Source organism: Neophocaena asiaeorientalis, unplaced genomic scaffold (assembly GCF_003031525.2).
Source record: "Neophocaena asiaeorientalis asiaeorientalis breed wild unplaced genomic scaffold, Neophocaena_asiaeorientalis_V1.1 scaffold70, whole genome shotgun sequence".
Lineage (NCBI taxonomy): Eukaryota > Metazoa > Chordata > Mammalia > Artiodactyla > Phocoenidae > Neophocaena > Neophocaena asiaeorientalis.
Genome location: NW_020175410.1, coordinates 6,180,329 through 6,201,577, shown reverse-complemented (window position 1 = coordinate 6,201,577; position 21,249 = coordinate 6,180,329).

Below are 21,249 nucleotides of genomic sequence, written 5' to 3'. Positions count from 1 at the left end.
TGAACTTCACCAGATATAAAAATAGTCAAGCAAGGTTATTATATAGTGGAGTTGCTTTGCAATGGTCATATTAAGAACAAGGTTACCATCCGTCCATTAGCCAAACTGTGTAACCACAGAAAGATGTTTGTTGTGCCTAGGACATGACTTTACCCATAACATTACATAATAATGGCCACTGCTGTGATATTACAGGGCTTTTTTATTAAAGACTAAAATATGGACTCAAATGCTAATGAACAGGCATAAGTAATACGTAGCAGGCAAGATAGCTAATAGGCAAGATTTTCATTTGCCAAGAATGACACCACTTTTAAAAATATTATTGCATTTGTGTATTCATTTTATAGGTTCAAAGTGTTTTTGCATGTGGCATTTCAACTGATCCTCACAATGAACTAAAATCCAGGATAAAGCAAGAGAATATATCCCTTTACCAATAATGTTTTCATTTTTATGGTGAAACATGGCTAAAAGTCATTCTGTGTCATGCATTTTATGAAGAAAAATAATGGTTTTTCTTCCGATATTCAAGAGGGTCATCAGATCATACACTTAACATTTAGCTAGTATAGATCTATGCCTGACCTAGACTATTATAAATGTATGAACTTTTTTTTAAAAAAAGCAATTTCTATTTGCAGTTAATCAAATGAGTTATTTCTTTAAGATAGTATCCTAGCAACTTCAGACAGAAGAGGAAGTCCTGCTGATGTTAGAAAGAGATTTGTTTATCACATGTCCACATATAACTTCTGAATGTGCTTCAGAGTGTTGCTTTGATCAAGCAACTATCAAAACTTTTCTGTTATAGAACTAACAAGGTTGTAAGAATCATTTCACAATTTCTGAATTTGAGATGCCCATAGAGAGAACAGTGATTGCTGTTTATAGTAAACAGCTTTCTTTAAGGAATATTTTAATGAGAATGTACCTCTCAAGTAAACCCAAATAAGTTATCAGTAACCAAATATTTAACTAAATTTTTTCAAATATTTGGGCTGACAGCTAAGTAACTAGAAGTTTTCCAACCATCTTAAAATAAACCTTACCTGACATATTGTCCAACTACATATCTCAGTCAGTGACAAATGAAAAGGGTTTGAGCCACTAATGTCATCTTCAAGCCTATGGAAGTCCATATTCCTTGCTTTTGACCAGAAAGTTTTTAACCTTTTAAGCTTTTAACCAAAAGCTTAAAGTTTTTAAGCCAGAACTTAAAAAAAAAAAAACTAATCCCAGCTAAGAACCAGCTAAGGGTCCAATCTATTCAGGATATTCCATGACTTTGTGTCTCTATTAAACTTCTCTCAGGTAATGTGATATAATAAGACATGTGGCGTTGACTCTAAAATTTGATGCAAAAGTGTAAGGGCCCTATCCATTGGTCAGATTGAGCCAGAGAAAGGGGCAGGAAATCCAATAACCAAATCCAAATTTGGAGGTATTGATAGTTCAGGAAATTATCTAACCTAGACCATAAAATAAACAACTGAATGGAAACTGACCCACATAGGACTCTGAATTAGGCCTTAAGGAGAATGCATCAACAAGCTGTGCAGAGAAAATCTCAGTTTCTTCAAGCTTTATAATTTAAAATACTATAGAATTTTATATTTGCAAAATAAATATATGTACTTCACTTCTTGAATCTTGTGATTCATAATTAATTACTAACAATCAAGAAAAATACAAGCCTGTAATGTTTAAAGTTTCACTCCTATAAATTTCACTCCCTGAATTTGGTAAATAGAAAAAAAAATTTCTAAAGCTACTAAATACTGCTTATTGGTTACCCTCCCCCATCACTCCCTATGAATCAATCACTATTAAGAAAGGAGGTTAGGACAGGAGCAATACTGAACATAATGGATACTGCAAACAGATATGGAACAAATCAATAAATCAGGAAGGAAATCATCTACCTTTAACTGATAACAAAGACACTGTCAATAATAACATCTAACCTCTAATAAGTTCTAGGCACTGTGCTAAATTCTTTATATACATTACCTCATGTAATTTTCACAACAAACCTACAAGGTAGAAATTATTATTACACCCAATTTATAGCTGATAAAAATGAGACTTAAAGACGTTATGCAACTTCCCAGAGTTACCCCAAAAGTGACAGAGTTGGAATTTAATTCAGGTCTCTATGCTCCCAAGCCTGTGGACTTATGCATGATGCTACCTAGCCTTCCATCAGCCTCAGCAAGGTTGCTATTATTCTTAGACAATGTGACATGTCTGTTTCTAGGAGCCAGCAAATCCTTTAATATTATATTTAGAAACAGTAGCAATGTCTTACCTTCCCGTGAGCCATTTTCTCACAACAACAATTTCATTTTGGGTACTCATCAGGTAGAATTAGATTTGTCTGCATAGGACAGAATACCCTGCCCCAAATAACAGCGGTTTAAGCAAGACAGATGTTCATTTTTCCTTATAGTAGGAAAAGTTCAGATGTACAGAGTCCAGAGCTGATATGGCAATTCCACAGGCATTTGGATCCAAGTTAAGCCTGTTTATACACATTAATCTTTAGAACTGGCTTCCATTGACAACTTTGCCTCATGGTCCAAGATAATTGCTTAAGTGTTAGCCATCTAGTTTGAGACAGGAAGAAAGAAGAGGAGAGAAAGGGAAAGGGGCACACCCTCCCAAATGAGTCCACATGCTTATAAAAAAAAAAAATTCTTCTAGAAACACCAACACCACATCTTGCACTCATATCTCATTGGCTACCCATAATTCTAAGGATATTTGAAAAATGTAGTCCTTTAACTGGGCCGGCTTCTGTTAGTAAATTAGGAGAGGGTAATAGATATTATATCATCTAGCATTTTCTACCACTGACAGTGAGAAACGACCACCAGTTATGTCTTTTTTTTTTTTTTTTTTTAGCACAGGCTCCGGACGCGCAGGCTCAGCGGCCATGGCTCACGGGCCCAGCCGCTCCGCGGCAGGTGGGATTCTCCCGGACCGGGGCACGAACCCGTGACCCCTGCATCGGCAGGCGGACCCTCAACCACTGCGCCACCAGGGAAGCCCCACTTATGCTTTTTAATATATTCTTAAGCTTCTTAATATCTTCCAAGACAAAGCCACCAAATAAAAGTTGGCATCTGGTAGAAGGAACATTTATTGACTCCCTCATAAACATGTAAAAGGACACAAATCTCATAATCAGTATTCTACTGCTGATTTAATAAACAAACATTCTTCTATTTACAGGAATTTCAAGTTTGCTAATTCAGTATGAAATACAAATGTGACACAAGTAATAAAGGACTAATAACAAAAATCCTAAGTTACTAGATAACACACATCTGTCTAATTTATTCTACTTCAGTTGGCTCTGTTCCCTGGAAGGATTTCATGAACTTATGGCAAACTCTGATCTGATGACCATGCCCATAATTAACATTCCCAATCTCATGGTCCTTGTTTTCTTCATTGACATATGTTATCTCAGATGCAGCATCCTCTGCTCCATTTCTATTACCCTAAATATATCAGAATATATCCTCTGGAAGTATATTTAATCTAGTTTGTAATCAAATATCCTTTCTTCTCTGCCACTTCAATGAGAGGAAATCACACAATCCCTACCTCTGCTTCTTCTTCCAAAACCTTAGTATATCTTCTTCGTTTTCTTTAAGTAACCACTCATTTGTCTTCCCTCTTTTACATTCTTACGAATAATTATCACGTGTAATAAAATCTGCTAAAGTAAACATTCAATGTGGCTTCATAGTACAGAATGAGAGCTTATTGGTAGAAATTATAAAGAGGCAAATTTAGCTAGTGATTCCTAACATTTATGGTTGCCCCATGATGGATAAGACCATCTCAAGGGAGAGACAATAAACACCATAAATGGTCCAGCAAAGGCTAGATGCTAACTAGCAAGAAATACTAAAAAGTGAATTGTTATATTGAGTAGAGAGTCAAGTGATTCCCTTACATCCTTTCCCACTAAAATGTTTTGTAAAAATTTAAAGGTAAATTGAGTTGCACAACAACCCTCCAAATGATAGCTAATGAAACCTCATATTTTGTTGGATATTAGCCTAGCTCATGAAATTACACTGAAGCCTCTTTGGGAATCCCTGTGTAAAATATTTAATACTAATTAGATAGTAAATTTCTGATCCAGCATTGACACAGGGAGGAGAAGCAAAGAGGATTATTAAATAGAGATGATAATTACTCATTTTTATTGCTTTTAGGAGAATTTAAAACTTAATCAGCTCTTCGAGTGTCTCATTATTTACATTGATGACAAAGGATTAAATATTGAGAGAAAATGCCAAGAGCTCTAAAGAAAGCTAAGTGAAAATCTATCTATTATCACCATTAACTATTAATAGTAGTTAAGTAATACTAGAAAACAAGGTAAAGTTCTATGAAAATATAATAAATAACTTGACTGTTCAAAACTATCGAGCAACTTAATAGATTACAATTTTAAGCTATTCCAAGATAAAACTTTTCTATTTTTACATAAAAATAATAATTTTTGTTTCTAAGATTAATTTAATGACGTTTTTCAATTTTAATAATATCACTAGGTAGATAGAGTCATCCTGAGACTGGGCTCTTGAATGTCAATAATTTCACTTCTATAGAACCATGCATATAAAGAAATAATGTTACAAACCCATTTAGGGTTAATATTCCGCAAAGTACAAAGCAGTAATTGAATGGAGAAAAGACATGGGGATCAGGGTGTGTGCTACATCATACATTTCACTTTTGAGCTCCCTGTCAATACTGTATCACTTTAAAAAGAAATGAGGCATTTTCCATAACATATCCTGTATTTTCCTGGAGCAAGATGGAAGAGTTAAGGCTAAAGAAAATGTAGCTATGGCCTAGAACTCTTGAAAACCCTGTTGAAAAAGACAACACTAGTAAAGAAATTTGCTGAATTTAATTTATGAAGAGAGTTAGGGGAATATGAGGCACAGAGTTCTGACTGAATTTCATCTTCAAATTGGAAAATAGCAATATTAACATAGTTATTAAGAGAAAAATAGCTTGTTCGTATTATTGCAAAGCACTCTGAGAAATAAACTGACATGATGTTTAATATTAAAATTGTCTATGCTTAGAGTTTTTTGGTGATATTTTAAATTAATTGATTTCTAAAATTTTTTTTTTTTTTTTTTGTGGTATACGGGCCTCTCACCGTTGCGGCCCCTCCCATTGCGGAGTACAGGCTCCGGACGCACAGGCTCCGCGGCCATGGCTCACGGGCCCAGCCGCTCCGCGGCACGTGGGATCCTCCCGGACCGGGGCACAAACCCGTGTCCCCTGCATCGGCAGGCAGACTCTCAACCACTGCGCCACCAGGGAAGCCCTCCTAAAATAGTTTTATCTTTACTGCATCAGTTTGCTATAGAAATCTCAGCACTAATGTCTTGAAAGAAGTGTGTTGCAATTATACGTACAATAAACCAAATCAGTAAAATCTCATAGTCTAGACTTGTAGATACTGTATGATGTGAAGACAGAACTGAATCGTGAAAAGAATATTAAGTTATGATTCTTGGTGTAACCTGATAGTATGTGAAATTACCAAGGTAATTAATCTCTCAAAACTTCAGGAAACTGATATGGAAAATTAAGATAATAATATTAAGTCTAGTTACACATTTCCCACTTCCTGCATCCAACAAAATGCATGAGATATAGCAGACATTCAATACTTGACAGTCATATGCCCCTCTTCCCTTCCATTACTTCCAATACTCAATATTTCAATCGTCTTGCAAGCAAGAGGCAACCAAGTGATCATTTCTCAAGAAAATACATTGAGAAGTACCTAGTCAAGATGGTTATGAGAAAAACTATTTAATAACTTTCTTTCCCAAGATGCCATTAAAATAATAGTAAAGTTCTTTTACAGAAAATAAAAACATTTAAATGCATAGTATACTTCTGATAAAGAGAACAAATACTGAATGATGAAGCAGGGTGAAGGAAAGTCTAAGTTCCATGAAGAAGATAATGTAGGAGGAAGCAAATTTCCACCCTGAATCTGGAGAGGCAGATGAATCCAGTGTCATATCTGACACTGTACCTGTTGCAGAATATGCTGGAACCATAAATTGAAATGAAGAATACCTTTAATGGGCCCATTCCTAGACTGGACATAGCTGAGGGAAGAATCAATGAGCTTAAAGATATGTCAGTAAAAACTTCCAAAAGTGAAATGCAAAGATAAAAATGAATGAAACACACACCACACACACACACACACACACAAACAAAAACTCAGAACATCAGGAGTTATGGGACCATTTCAAAAGGTGTGACATACCTAATTTTTTTATTTGGGCACACCTTGCAGCTTGTGGGATCTTAATTCCCCGACCAGGGATTGAACCCAGGCCATCAGCCTTGAAAGCACAGAGTCCTAACCACTGGACCACTGGTGAATTCCCATATTTAATTTAAAAAAAAAAAAATCACTCTAGCTATAGCACTAAGAAAAGACTAAAAGTGAACAAGGGTAGAAGCCAGGAAGCCAATTACAAGTCGATTTCAGGAATCCAGGAGATGTATTATGATGTAGGCCAGAACGGCAACAGTAGAGCTAATGATAAGTAGTCAGATTCTGGATATATTTTGAAATTGTGTTAGCCCTTCCTTCTAAATATAATGGATAGTTTATTTTTGTGTCTTGAGTTACAATTCACATGCATTGTTGAATTCGAGCTTTAGAAAATCCCTAAAAATATTAAAAAGAGTTCATAGCAGACAAAACTGAGGTTTGAAATGCCAAGTCAGTTTTTCTGACACCATAACTAGTCAACTTTTGCTGCCTACACAAGTTTCAAGGCTAATTTTGATCCTCTTGGTAGCTACCAGAGAAAGTATTACTGTTTGGAAGAGAATACATAACCATACCAAAATCTTACAGCCAAAAAATCTACTAGTATTGACACAGAAGCATTCTAAACTATGTTTGAACTGACAAGCCAATTGTGCCTACTTGGAAGCATGATTGACACAGATTTCCAAATCGGAAACATTTTAATTCTCTTGTTCCATCAATGCTTATAGTGCATTCATTCAGGAAAACATTACAGTAGAGAAAGACAATAACAGTTTGGTTCCTTTGCACATAGACACAGCCTATGAGAAATTTATAATCTGTGAATTCATTAACATGAAAATTTTAAATGTGCTCATCATGTTGGATAGTAGCTCGGTTATACTTACTATGAATAATGGAATATGACATATTGTTGTCATATTAGTGTAATACAAGACAATATGCAGTCATTTCTTATAATAACATCACCTCCCCTTTTCAATAACTCTTCTCATCCATGGCTCCTAGATGTTTTTACAAACATTAATTAAGACTTACATCACCTCTGTGAGACTAGGAACTGCCACAGTCGTCATCCTGATGTGAGACTAGAGATTAAGCCATGTCATTAGAAGCAGTGCTAGGATGAAAGCTCATAACAACAGTTCAAACCAGAACTTTTAAACAGTATAAGAAATACCCATTCCATCATCCTTTGTTGCACCCTGGTCCAAAACTTAGATATTCTGTAGTACATATTCATATCTTTGTGGAAATTGTGCACACTGATTGCAAAAGTTTTCAAAGTAAAGTGTACTTATTTTGCATATCTTCATCTTAATATTGCCAAGGACTAAAATCCTTTTAATAGGCCATCTTCATTGGTATAATAAGTTATATTATCTTTCACAGCCATTTAGAGAAGGCATTCAGGCTCTGTTATTCCAAGCCCACAAGATTGCCTAGCAACTTAGTTACAGGGTCTGGAATTGAACTGCTTATCCTCTAACTTTTCATCTGACTTGCTCTAGTGAGCCGTGCTACGTTGCACTAAAACAGAGCATGCTAAGAATTTGAATTTACTTTAGAAGGTCAGCTTTGCTGGAAGATTGCTGCTCTTTTCCTCAACATTATATAAAATAAGTAAAAAATAAAAAGCTATGTTCTGAAAAGTCCTCTTGTATGTGTCCTCCACACTCTAAAGTAAAACTGAGAAAGTTTTCAGTGCTGTTATTGCATCACATTGAAGAAGCTACCTATTTCCTCACCAATTATCTTCTCTTTCATTCAGCATCCTGATGAAACACCTAAAAGTACTTACTCTCAGTTACTTTCTCAATTTTTTATTACTTCCAAAGTATCAATATTCAATCTAAGATCATTTTGATTGCCTGTAAACATTAGCATAATTATTTGGCTTTATTATGTATGGCTCTACACTGTCAGTTATCTTTTCAGAAGTGGGTTTCTATAGAAATGCAAAAAAAACTGCTTGACCTCAGGGTCTCTTCCCACCTAGTCTAAGCCCTCTAAGCAATTCTGCACAGGCAGAAGGAAGCAACAGTCAAACGATAAAAATTTGCCTTTTAACTACACCTTCTCTATCTGGACAAGGGTGAAATTACCTCTTTTATATATTAAGAAGGATGGAACTCACACTTCAAAGACAATGTGGAGCAAATGCTATCCTTTACATGTTCAATATTAAATTACCATCAACAGTTGGGGGCTGCTAAACATGCCATCAAACACAGCATGATCTTTATACAAAGGAAACATTAGTACTTTTTTATTCAACATTTAGTCATAATGTTGGTATTATGTTTGCTTTTTTAGCAAAAGCACCCTACTTGGGAGAAGTACAATTCAATTAAATGTAGCCTGTGAGTTTCTATATTACACTGTCCTAGGTAATAATTTTTCAGGACTCTGTGAGATAGAGGACAAAACTTCACTTATTACTTTGAAATATTTTTGAAATTTAAAGGGAGATCTTTCACTAGATTTTTTTTTAAAGAGCTGTTGAATAGCCCCTAGTTAACTGAATAAAAATGAAAATATATTCAGTGCTTTTGCAATATGCATTCATTTTTATATAAATACTATAATTATATGGATATAGTTAAGCCTCTTTTAAAGAGATTGCATTGTTTATACAGGGTCTATATTATTTAATATTTCTGTGTCATCATTCTACTTCAACTTCTCTTTGAAAAGAGAATAAAATTTAAAGACACAGTAGAAAAGAGAAGTGTTATCTATTTCATAATAAAGTTGTTTCATTGTTTTGTCATTAAAATTTGGCAAAATCTTATCTAAATTTCTTAAAAAGTCATAAAGGCAAAGAGCCTGATTTATTATTTAAATAAGTTATTGTTGCTTTTATTTACTTGAAGAGGACTTATTTCACCTGAAAAAATTAATACATTAAGAATATACTAAGTTCCGGTTAATAATTCTGGCACATGTAAAAATGCAAAATCATTATTACTATACTAAAGGGATCATCCATACTACAAAGGCAGAATATTCTGCTTGAGTAAAAATTCCTGAGCTAGATCTTGACTGAGGTCCCATTTTAACACTGCAGAGCGTGGGAGAAATTATTTTATAAGTACAAATTTAGAACAAGTGACAATAACTTGTCTTCCTGGTAACAGAAGAATATCCAGCATTATTCTTGTTGCTCTAAACGCTTTTAGAAGCACTGCTTTCCAAACTGCCTGCCTGCAAAATCTATCCCAAGGTAATTAAACAAATTGATACAAATTGGCAATGAAATTACTTAATATTATCTACCTGAATTTCAAAGACTGTCCACCCTAGTCAACTAAAATACTTTGGTTTTGACATACTAGGTTGACACAGAATTGTTCATTCCTACAATAATTAGACAAAGGAGATATTTGCTTCTCTTGGCCAATTCTAACTCATTTATGTCCTCAGTATGAGACTGGCCTCAATTATTTCCCATCCGTCTCATCTGTTGTATCATCAAGGTATCAGGATATAAATTAAAGAGAGATGGCTTAAGACACAATTGTACATCCACTGGGAGTTATATTTGGTCAGACGGGAAACAAACCGTAACCACTGATAATCAAAATGTTTAACTTACAAGGAGGTTGTGTCAATCTACACTCAATTTACATAACAAGTTCTATAGCTGATTTCTGCAAAACCCAATGAGACAGAAGAATACAGTAATACTTTTTCTAAACATTTTCAACTTTGTACCTTAATATCCCCATCCATAGAACAGATGTCTGACTTATCTATTGACAAAGATTATGTAATAATAAAGTAGGCAATTAATAAAAAGTATTCTGCTTGTTTTAGTCTTTCACCTCTCCCTATTTCCCACCTTTAAGATGGAAATCGTAATTACCATGCTTTATCCTTCCTAGAGGAAACTGTGAGAGCTCAACTCACTTTTAGAATATCAGTTATCTATTATTTGTAAGATTTGTTCATCTTACACACAATATTTGTTTCTGTTTATTTCATACACTAGGTGGTATTATGACATGAGAATTGAGGGTATTTCCCTATTTCATAAAGTATCAAAAATCATAGTCCCAAAGCTGCTGATTAAACACTGCTGAGGCCAAACATATGATTTATAACATTTCCTTGAAACAATCCTCTGTAGTCTCACCCTTTGTGTAACACAATTTTCACTGAAATCAGTTGGATTTTCAAGGCACACTCCCTAGCAACCGGCTAAAAGAACTTAGTTACTTTTTCTGAAATATCAATAGCTACCAACAGTTGATTTGTGCACATAAATCAGCTATCTAGACATAACTAAAATACTACGAACTCCATGCTTCCACATCTGAATGATTTTCTCATTTTTAAAGTTGTTTAAAAATAATCCTATAAATGTAAAACCCAATAATCTACACATATGTACTAACACTGAAATGTTCAGTGAAATAACCTGTGAAGCAAAGCTTGTAGTAAAATGAATGACTGTTGACCACTCCTTTCTAATATATTTGTGAGCTACATCTATTTAAATTTTTTTTTTTTTTAAAGTTCCCCATCAGATATCAGACCTATCACCTTCCTGCTTGTGCATACACCTAGTCAGGATTTCTAATTGCCAATGTCAGCTCTTGAAGTTTCAGAGTCTATGATCTCTGAAGTAGTTTTCAAGGAAAGATTTATCCTTACTATAAGCTCTTTCTCATCTTTCATTCAGTTTCTGATAAGTAAATTTGCTCAATCTCAGTATTATTAACATTTTGGGCTCAACCTCAGTACTATTTCTTGTTGTTTTGTTTGTTTTTCTGGGGACAGGGCATGTGGTATAACTTGTAGATGTTGAGCAGCATCCCTGGCCTCTGCCCACCTGATGCCAGTACCAACCCCTCCCAGCTGTGGCAATCAAAAATCTCTCCAGACATTTCCAAAGTTGGGTGACAGGGAGCAAAAACTACCTCTGGTTGAGGACCACTGTGATAAAGCCTTCAATTGACTTTTCATATAGCCCTATCACTTCTTTTTTTTTTCTTTGTGAGTTTAGCCTGAGACAGGAAAAAAAAAATCCTTTAATCTGCGATATTTTTTCTGCCTACTTAGGTTAGGGAAACTGGTTTTTGTCTCTATTCAAGCCCCTACTCACTGTCTTCTTTCAGAATTATAACAATAAACATTTTTAATTAGAATAAATTTTTAAGAGAGGAGCAAGTATAAAATCTAAATGTGTGTGTACATTTTAGCCAACTGAATCTACTTCTTTAAAGATATCTTAAGAAAATAGACACAGAGACGTTTGTTACCAGTATAGATTTTGATAGGAATAAATTGGAAAAACTACAATTCTCCAACAATAGGGAAACGGCTAGATAAACTATGTTCTAGACATATAGGGAAGTGCTATAAAGTAATTTTTTTAAATGTTAAAAAGTCAGGGCTTCCCTGGTGGCGCAGTGGTTGAGAGTCCACTTGCCGATGCAGGGGACACGGGTTCGTGCCCCGGTCCGTGAAGCTCCCAAGTGCCGCGGAGCGGCTGGGCCCGTGAGCCATGGCCGCTGAGCCTGCGCATCCGGAGCCTGTGCTCCACAACGGGAGAGGCCACAACAGTGAGAGGCCCGCGTACCGCAAAAAAAAAAAAAAGTCATACTAATGGAAAATTTTAAGTAATATTTAATTTACTTATTTAAGTAATATTTAAGGAAAGTAATCAGAACCTTTTATAGAAAAAAAAAACCCACAGAGCAGCATGCACATTACAGTATAATTTGGTAAACTATAAAATACACATGGAAAAAAATTTGGAAGTACAGACACCAAGTTATTAACCATGATGCTTTGGGGGTATAGATATTGAATGGTTTTCCTTATTTTCCTTTGAGGTTTTCAATGTTTCATACATGACACATTTATCAAGTTTATAAGCAGAAAAGAAGGTTGTTTAAAAAGATTATTTACTTTAACATATCAAATTGAAAATTATTAGTGGTTATATGGCTGTTTCTTCAAAGTCTCAGATCTGTACACTAAAACAGGTGAATTGGGGTTTCCCTGGTGGCACAGTGGTTGAGAATCTGCCTTCCAAGGCAGGGGACACAGGTTGGAGCCCTGGTCCGGGAAGATCCCACATGCCGTGGAGCAACTAAGCCCGTGTGCCACAACTACTGAGCCTGTGCTCTAGAGTCTGTGAGCCACAACTACTGAAGCCCACGTACCTAGAGCCTGTGCTCCGCATCAAAGAGAAGCCACCGCAATGAGAAGCCTGCGCACCGCAATGAAGAGTAGCCCCCGCTCGCCACAACTAGAGAAAGCCTGGGCGCAGCAACAAAGACCCAACACAGCCAAAAATAAATAAATAAAATAAATAAATTTATTTAAAAATTTTAAAAATAAAAACAGGTGAATTTTACTGTATGTCAACTATTTGGATACAAGGATGAATCCTGTGTGCACCACATCAATTCAGGTCACATCCCTGTATCACAAGCCTGTTAATTTAGTAAAAAACACTGTATTTGCTGTTATTCTGTGTTCCACCAAATTTGGTATTCATATTTTTACCACCCTTCTGTTTGGACCAAAGTAAAAGTAATAAGCCAAATAGCATCTTTGAAAACATGATAGTACTCAAGACCATATTTTCAGAAATTCTAAAACATTATATATGTGTTATATATATACTTATATATATATATAAATTCTAAAACATTCAATTACAGTAGGCTTCTATTGAAATCAATTTGGCTGTTTTTCTGCTCATAAAAAATTAGTTTTGAAACAGAATATATATGTACACAATATATACATGTATATATTCTTGAATGAATAGGAAAGTGTTTTACATACAGACAAAAATAACAGATCCTCAGCCCATGGTTCTTAAGGAATGTAAAAAAGAATAATAATAGACACTGAAATTGTTCCATTTAGTAATAAAATGGAGTGCTATTTTCAATGAACATTTCTTATAATAAAATTATATTTGTGAAATGTTGCCCTCAAAACTACCACTTAATTATATCTGAAATCTAATCAGGCCACTTATTTAAGGAAAGAGATTGTAGGAGTCCATTAAATACTAAGCCAAGAAACAACTGAAATCTGGAGTTTATTTATTCTTCTATCTGTATAGGAAGTTATCTAGAAATATTACTTCAATTAGAGTTTTTTTATTAGCTTTTCTCCTCCTTTCAATGTTAAAATAAATATTTTTATATCTAAATAATTTAAATAATTTTTTTCCCTAAGGCTGAATAACTGCTATTTTCCTATGTTCTATTTTTCTTAGGTTAAAAACTTTGTTAGGTCCATGATAAGTAAAATATCAATAAGGAGATAAGAGCTAGCTAGCATAAAGCCATCATGCTCCACAGACTGCACAGATTAGATGCAAATTGACTCGGGGAGGAAAAGAAAAACGAGTCTCCCAGTCTTCACATATTATCTCTCCTCTACCACACCTCTAAAACAACCCTTCCAAGTAACCTCACATAATTGATAAGTTTGGTTTTCATAGGCAAGAGTTGCCTTTAAGGGAGTTAATGAAATCCCTCTTTTTAGAATTGTTTTATTTTCTCATCCCCACATGGTTCGACCATGTAAAAAGAGCACTTCAAGCTTGCTTAAAACAGTACCCTTCAAATCTTGCTCCATCAGTTATGCGGCAGTTCAATCAATATTAGATAGCATCAAAAATCTATTTTCTGTCCCTGACAAGAGAAGGAGGTCCATAAGATTATCTGTTCTAAATGGCAAATGCAAACTCCATACTATCTCAAATTGCCTACTATGCAATTTTTGCCTCTACACATTATTGGAACTACGGTCAAAGCTCAGTTCTTTTAATTACATAAAACTTTAATTTTTAATTATGATTGAAAGATAGTGAAAACGTAAGCCACCAAATCACCTCAAAGTCATTGAAATGCTGAAATTGTTTTCTGTCAGGTGTTTTACTCATATTAACTGGTTGAAGCTATAGTCTTTTCGTTTCCTTCAAATGACCATGAAAAATGAAATTGAGGGTGCCAGTGAAATTCTCAGAATGGTGTACGTACAAAATTGTGGGACATAGTTTATCAGGAAAAGGGAACACAAATCTCAACAGTTTTCTGCTTCCTTTCAAGAAAAAAATTAAAATATAGAAATACTTTACTATCTTTAACTGAAATACCCAAAGCAGTAAATACCTTAAAACCCCATGCTAAATCAAGATTTCTGCTGGTAATCTTCATTTCACTTTTACAACATCCATATTTAGAGAAAATATAAAATTATTGTGGAAAGTTTGGGAAAGAAAACCAGAAAAAAATGACAATAGCTAGCTAACACTTAGCACTTATCTGCCAGGCACTGTGGGAAGTCTGTGAATTCCGTTAATACTTAAAACAATTCTTCATGATTAGAAGTGTGTTATTACCTATTTTTAAGATGTAGAAACTAATGTAGAAAGTAGCATATGTGGCATTTAAACCCATAGAGCAGAATTCATGCAGTACCAAAAGAATAAATTTATTCACAGTTCCACTGGGCAGAGAACAAATTTTTTCTATTCTTACCCATGTATTTCTTCCATTGAATTTTCAAACCAATTTATTACAGCTCAAAACAACACTAAATTAAGGGTGTCAATATTACTGGGAAATTTATGCAAAAAAATAAAACCAAACATTATTTGTTCACTTTATGAATTGATGCATCGTTATTACTACTACGTAATTTTTGTATAAAAATACTGGGGTTGAAATTTGCACTCTAAACTCAGATATATAAAAATAAGTGTAGTTTTCTTTACTTTTCTGGACTCCCCAGATCCTACTAAAGGCAGAAAAAAAGGTGAACAATTAGAAGCAACTACATCTCATTTTGTTTAAAAACAATGTTTATAAATATTCATGCATTCTACATTCAGATTCTCTAGTTTGATTTCATGTTTCTTTGGTTCTCTTTCCAGCCTCTTTTCCTTTGCCCAGATGGTGATTTTGCATAGAAAAGCCTCTGTATCCTCCATGTCAAGGAACTGGAGAAGGAGTGAGGAGCAAGCGCTGCCTCCCCGTCCCTTCCCCACCCCAACGCCCACCTCTGAGCCTGCAGCTCTGCCCTCACGATCACAGATAACTTTGATCTGGTCTGCAGGCACAGGCAAAGCTCTGTGTTGGTTCCTGGGCAACTTAGCTATCTCGAATGATAATGCCCTTGCCTCAGCAGTAACCGACCCTATGAAATATCTGAGTCCGGCCGCCACGCTCATCCTCTTCCCAGTATGGGCAAGTCACCTTTCAACCTCTTCTAAGGGTCTCTTTGTCCCTCTCTAAAGCAACATTTTCCACACCAAATCCCACAATAGGCTCTCTTGGCTCCCTTCATGACCACCATGGAGGTTTGGAATGTCCTATAAGACATACGTAGTCTATGAGGAATCGGGTTATGCTAAATGAGTTCCACCAATCTATACATCTCTGTTTACCATCCTGCACTATATTGGGTTTCCCTGGAGGCTTAGAAATTCCCTAAGAAGCAGGAGCAATACCTCCTTACCGAGAGTTTTCTGTCAAACTCACCTGGTATTCTTATAGCTCCTCAATCACTTACTCCATGCCTCCAGAGAGGCATACCTTTTAACAAAACTAAGATAATCAAGTCTCTCTCTCTCTCTTTCTCTCTCTCTCTCTCACACACACACTCACAATCACACACACACAAAGAGACTCAGACGCAAAATGACTTTCTATGTTCTCTTCCTGTCAAGGGAGAGTTGCTCTAGGTCAATGATTCTCAAACTTCAGGGGGGCATCAAAATCACCTAGAAGCGTTATTAGAACACAGATTACTGGATTCCACTCCAAGAGTTTCTAACCCATTATATCTGAGGCAAGGCCTGAGAATCTGCATATCTACTTGTGCTGCCATTCTGGGGACCTTACTTAGAGAACCACTGCACTGGGCATTGCAGCTCAAAGTATAGTCCATGGACCAGCAGGTGCAGCATCATTGAGACATGTTTTAGAAATGCAGACTCTTAGGACCCACCAGACCTACAGAATCAGAACATGCATTTAATCTAGATCCTTCGGTAAATGCACATTAAAGTCTGAGAAGCACTGCTCTAAGGGATATCATCCTTCTTTCTTACTTTATGATCTTTGATCCTACCCTCCCTTTTGTGGACAACCAACCTCACTCCTTAGCCTATATGTACACATAGTTATGGAGGACAAGAGAAAATACATTTTGAAAACAATTCCCAATATATAAAATAAAATTTCTTTATAATTTTTGTTACCAATCAAAAATTTTTTTTCTCCACAATTAACTACAAAATATTGCTCCCTATTTTAAGTGACTTGTTTTGCTTCAGATATGAAATCTTCTACATGTTTTTTAATTTATTAAAAGTCTTATTTTATGTATTTGAGTAAAGGATTTTAGTTTTCTTTATATTTGTCCAAACTGTCTGTCTAGTATTAAGTTTATTCTTAGATATTTATCTTCTAGTTTGCTGATTGGGGGGTTCTTTTCTCCATTAAGTTTCCTACCATTCATTGCAAGTATATGGTCATTGTGTTTTACAGCTATTGCTTTTACTGCTTTGACAATCATTTTGTAAGAAGCACTTATGAACAATCTTATACATTCCAGTGTATACCTTATGCCTTATTTATAATCCATGTAGAATATTCCTAACAGAATTGTATTTGTTTGTTTAATCCAGTGCAGTATTTTTACAAGATAAGAGTGGGGATTTTTTTCTTTTAAAGAACTAAATCTAAGATTGAACATTTCTATTATTTTTGTTCCTATTTTCTAATTTGTTAATTTCTAATTTTGTCTTTGTCATTTCTCTCCTGCTTTTGTTGGGATGTTTTGGTGTGCTGTTTCTAACTTATCTGATACTAATGGTATGACCCTCTTTTTTCATTTACTTGATAAATCTTTCTTATCCTTTAACTTTTAAGTAGTCCATGTCCTTTGTTTTACATATGGTCAAAGCACTATAAACACTGTGGATTTTATCTATCAAATTTGAGAATTTTAAAGCTTTTGTTATGGGATTTCAGTCTACTTGCATTTATTACCAAAGGTGCTAAGCTTGGCATTATACTGTCACCTGATTTTCTGCTTTCCTTTTCAATGTTTACTTAACCATCTTCTTTGTTCTCTCCATTAAAAAAAATAGAATACATTTAGTTTCTTTTCCTTTAGCTATTCGAAAATTGTATTGGAATTACAACTGTGATTACTTTCCATTTTCAACCTTCCTTGAATCTATATTTCTCTGATTATCAATGTAAATAATATAATCACATCTATTAATTTGTACCTATGTTATAGAAGAAAATGTTTTCTTTTTTTCCAAATTATTTCCTGGTTTTGCTGTGTAATTGAACACTTTAGAGAATGTTGATCATTTGTTTTAACTTATCTTCTTTTAATAATTAAAATATTAAATGATAATCACTATAATTGTGGATGTTAAAAATCAACATTGATTAATATAAATCAACAGACCTAACCAAATTACCATATAACAAAGTGGGAGGATGGAGGAAGGAGAACTAGACATGCTTGTTACAGGACAGGCATAAGAGAGTCAGGGAGAGAGAGAACTAAATCCACATCTTGCCTATGAAAAGCCAATAGATAATTCCTGAAAAAATGAAAACGTAGAAGTAGCCATGTAAGAATACTATTTAGAGATTCAGATGCAAATGCCAGAAAAAACAACTTAAGAAAATAAAGGAGTGGGACATGGGGAAAGAGGGAAAGAACTTACTACATTTCATGAAAAGAACTTCTAGGACCATTTCACTCCTTAAATTATAGGTATACGTGACTTTATTTTTAAATATAAAAATTAAATTAAAAACACATATTGCGGGCTTCCCTGGAGGCGCAGTGGTTGAGAATCTGCCTGCCAGTGCAGGAAGATCCCACATGCGGCAGATCAACTAGGCCCGTGAGCCACAACTACTGAGCCTGCGTGTCTGGAGCCTGTGCTCCGCAACAAGAGAGGCCGCGACAGTGAGAGGCCCCCGCACCGCAATGAAGAGTGGCCCCCACTTGCCACAACTAGAGAAAGCCCTCGCACAGAAACGAAGACCCAACACAGCCAAAAAATAAATAAATTATTTTTTTTAAAAAACACACATATTGCATAGGTATAGCAGTACAAAGATACCAAACTGATGTTGCCTTCACTACATTCTCGTTTAGAGAGTCTATAAGTTGGCTCTATTATTAGCTATATAAAATAAATGCTTTCTGAAATTTCTGCTTTTTGTAGTAAAATTTTAAGAATACTCCATATTGAGCATTGTGTTCACTTTTTTAACACTGACAAATATTTTATAAGCATCATATTGCTGTTTATTTTGTTGACTTTCTGCTTACTCATTCTTGAGCAGAAGTCTCTCCATGCTTAGAAATAGACCAGAGGCAATGGTGTCTGGCTATCCTTGACTCCCCTCATCTTCCAACTTGTTGCTTTAGAATTCTCTCAACAGATGTCAAGCCAAAATTTTGGCCAACATAAATTTATATCATTATTTTAATAATTTGGCAGTCTTTGGGAAGAGGCAAGAATAGACTCTGAGAATTCCTAGCATTGTACCTGGCTTCCAAACTCTTTCTTCTCTAGCAAAGCCATCTTATTGGAAAGCAACTTTCTTCTGGTTTGATTCAATTTCTATACTTTGTACGATATAAGCTGTGCTTCTGACTGGCACCTTTCCTGATGCTGTTATACACTTTGTTGGAAACAAACCTCCATCTGCTGCTGACTTTCTGCTTGTGTGTCCATTGTGTGAAAAATTACGGGTTAGTACTAGCACTTTCGTGTTGTTTATCTAATAGAGAAAGAAAGGGATGCCCCAACATTGCTTCCAATTCTCACTTTTGTTGAGTCATGCCTGACTATCCTGTATTTTTTCAAAGCAGAGATAGTAAAGAGGAGATGCTAATTAATCCTCATAAACTTCCTTTAGTCAAGGAGGATCTGAGTCCTAACAGAAATCATTTATTTAATTGTACACAGGGGTCCAAAAGTCACGGTTAAGGTGTTACAGAGCAAAAATTTATTAAGGTATCACAACTCAAAATACCCCCCCCAGTTATCCCCTGGCTTCTCAGATGCAAAACTTCTTACATTTGGGGTCAGCTCCTGATTTTATCTTGCCATGCAAAATCTGGGTGAGGGGTGAAGTGAAGAGAAAATGAAACAAGACGACAAAAAGTCAAAATTGATTTATCTCTTTAAGAGAAAAAAGTTTAGATAGAAAGTCAGAAAAGAGCCAAATGACTTCTGTGTTAGGAGAGCTTCCAGGATTGGGATTTGGAGAGTGGAAGAGAGTTTCTAGGAGTGACTGGCATCAACGGGGAGGATATAAAGAGTACCCACTATGGGAAGGATGGATTTTACATTAATAATTATAATGGGCTAAATGGTGTCCCATCATATCCCAAAAGATATGAACATATCCTAATCCTTGAAACCTGTGATTATTACCTGATGGGTGATTAAATTCTGATTTGTGATTAAATTAAGAATTTTGAGGTGAAGAGACTATCCTGAATTATCCAGGTGGGTGCTAAATGCCATCACAGATGTCCTTATAAGAAAACAGCAGAGGGAGATTAGTTGGAAACACAGAGGAGAAAGCAATATGAAGATGCAGGCAGAGACTGGAGTGATGCCACCACAAGCCAAGGAACATCTGCTGTCACAAGAAGCTGGAAGAGATAAGGAACACATTCTCTTATAGAGCCTCCAGAGGGGAATGGGACCCTGCTGATACCTTGATGCAAACTTCTAGCCTCCAGAACTGTGCGAGAAGAAATTTCTGTTGGTTTAAGCTACCCAGTGTGTGGTAATTTGATAAGGCAGCCCAAGGAGATTTATACAATAATGCATTTCTCCCTTTGACAATTCTCATGGGACTAGGTAAAAATCTGAAGTGTTTTTAATTATATTTCAGCTACCAAACCATATTTCTTTAAACACTGTTTAAGGATGGGGTCATGCAAAGTGACTGAGTCAGGGTACAGAATGACAATTAACATTAACAGAGTATTTCCTATGTGCAGTCATTTGTCTAAGCGGTTTCAACACATTAATTCTTTTCCTCATAAAAGAAGAATGTGAGGCTTAAAGAGTTTGTACAACTTACACAAGATCACAAAACAAGTGGTCAGTGGTAGAGCTGGGATTAAAAGCAAGGTCTTCTGAATTTGAAACCCAAGCTCTTAGTGGCTAAAAGGCATTACACTGCTTTCCATTTCAATTTGCAGCTGAGTAGTGAGATGCTTATGTGCCTGTCCCTTTATTATTCAAGTGTTCAAATCTTTTTATCAGAGAAATTGAAATGATGACTTAGTTTGTATGAAGACTTCTCTAAAGTCACACACTGGCATTCCATCAACACAACTTTTGGGGAACACGTCTATGTACCCTGGGATCTCTACTGTTGATACTAGAAGTACACCCATTAAAGTCTGTGAGTCCAACCGCTTGCTGTTCACTAAGTGTGAGAAGCGTCCCCCTTTCCTCTAGACCTGTTAGCTCTTAAGTAAAGGAGTGACTCTAGTCTTTCTCTGACACTCTCTCATAAGCCAGGTTTTATCCCTCCATAACCATCATTTTTCGGGATGACTATCTTCTAAACCAAAAAATGTTTGAAACTAAGTGTCCTGTTGATAATTATACAAGGACAAAATGTTCAAAACAGGTTGTCCTGAGCAAACTCGTATGCATGGTCACTCTATTTATTTACTTAGTGGGTTGAATATTTCAATTCTGTCTTCCCTTAGGGACTGTAAGTCCTAGAGAACAGGGACCAGATTTATTTCTGTTCTTCATTTTATCCTCAATGCCTAGTACAGTGTCTGGCACTCAGTTAATACTCAATAAATACTTGATTAATGAGTAAATATAAGTTAGTGAG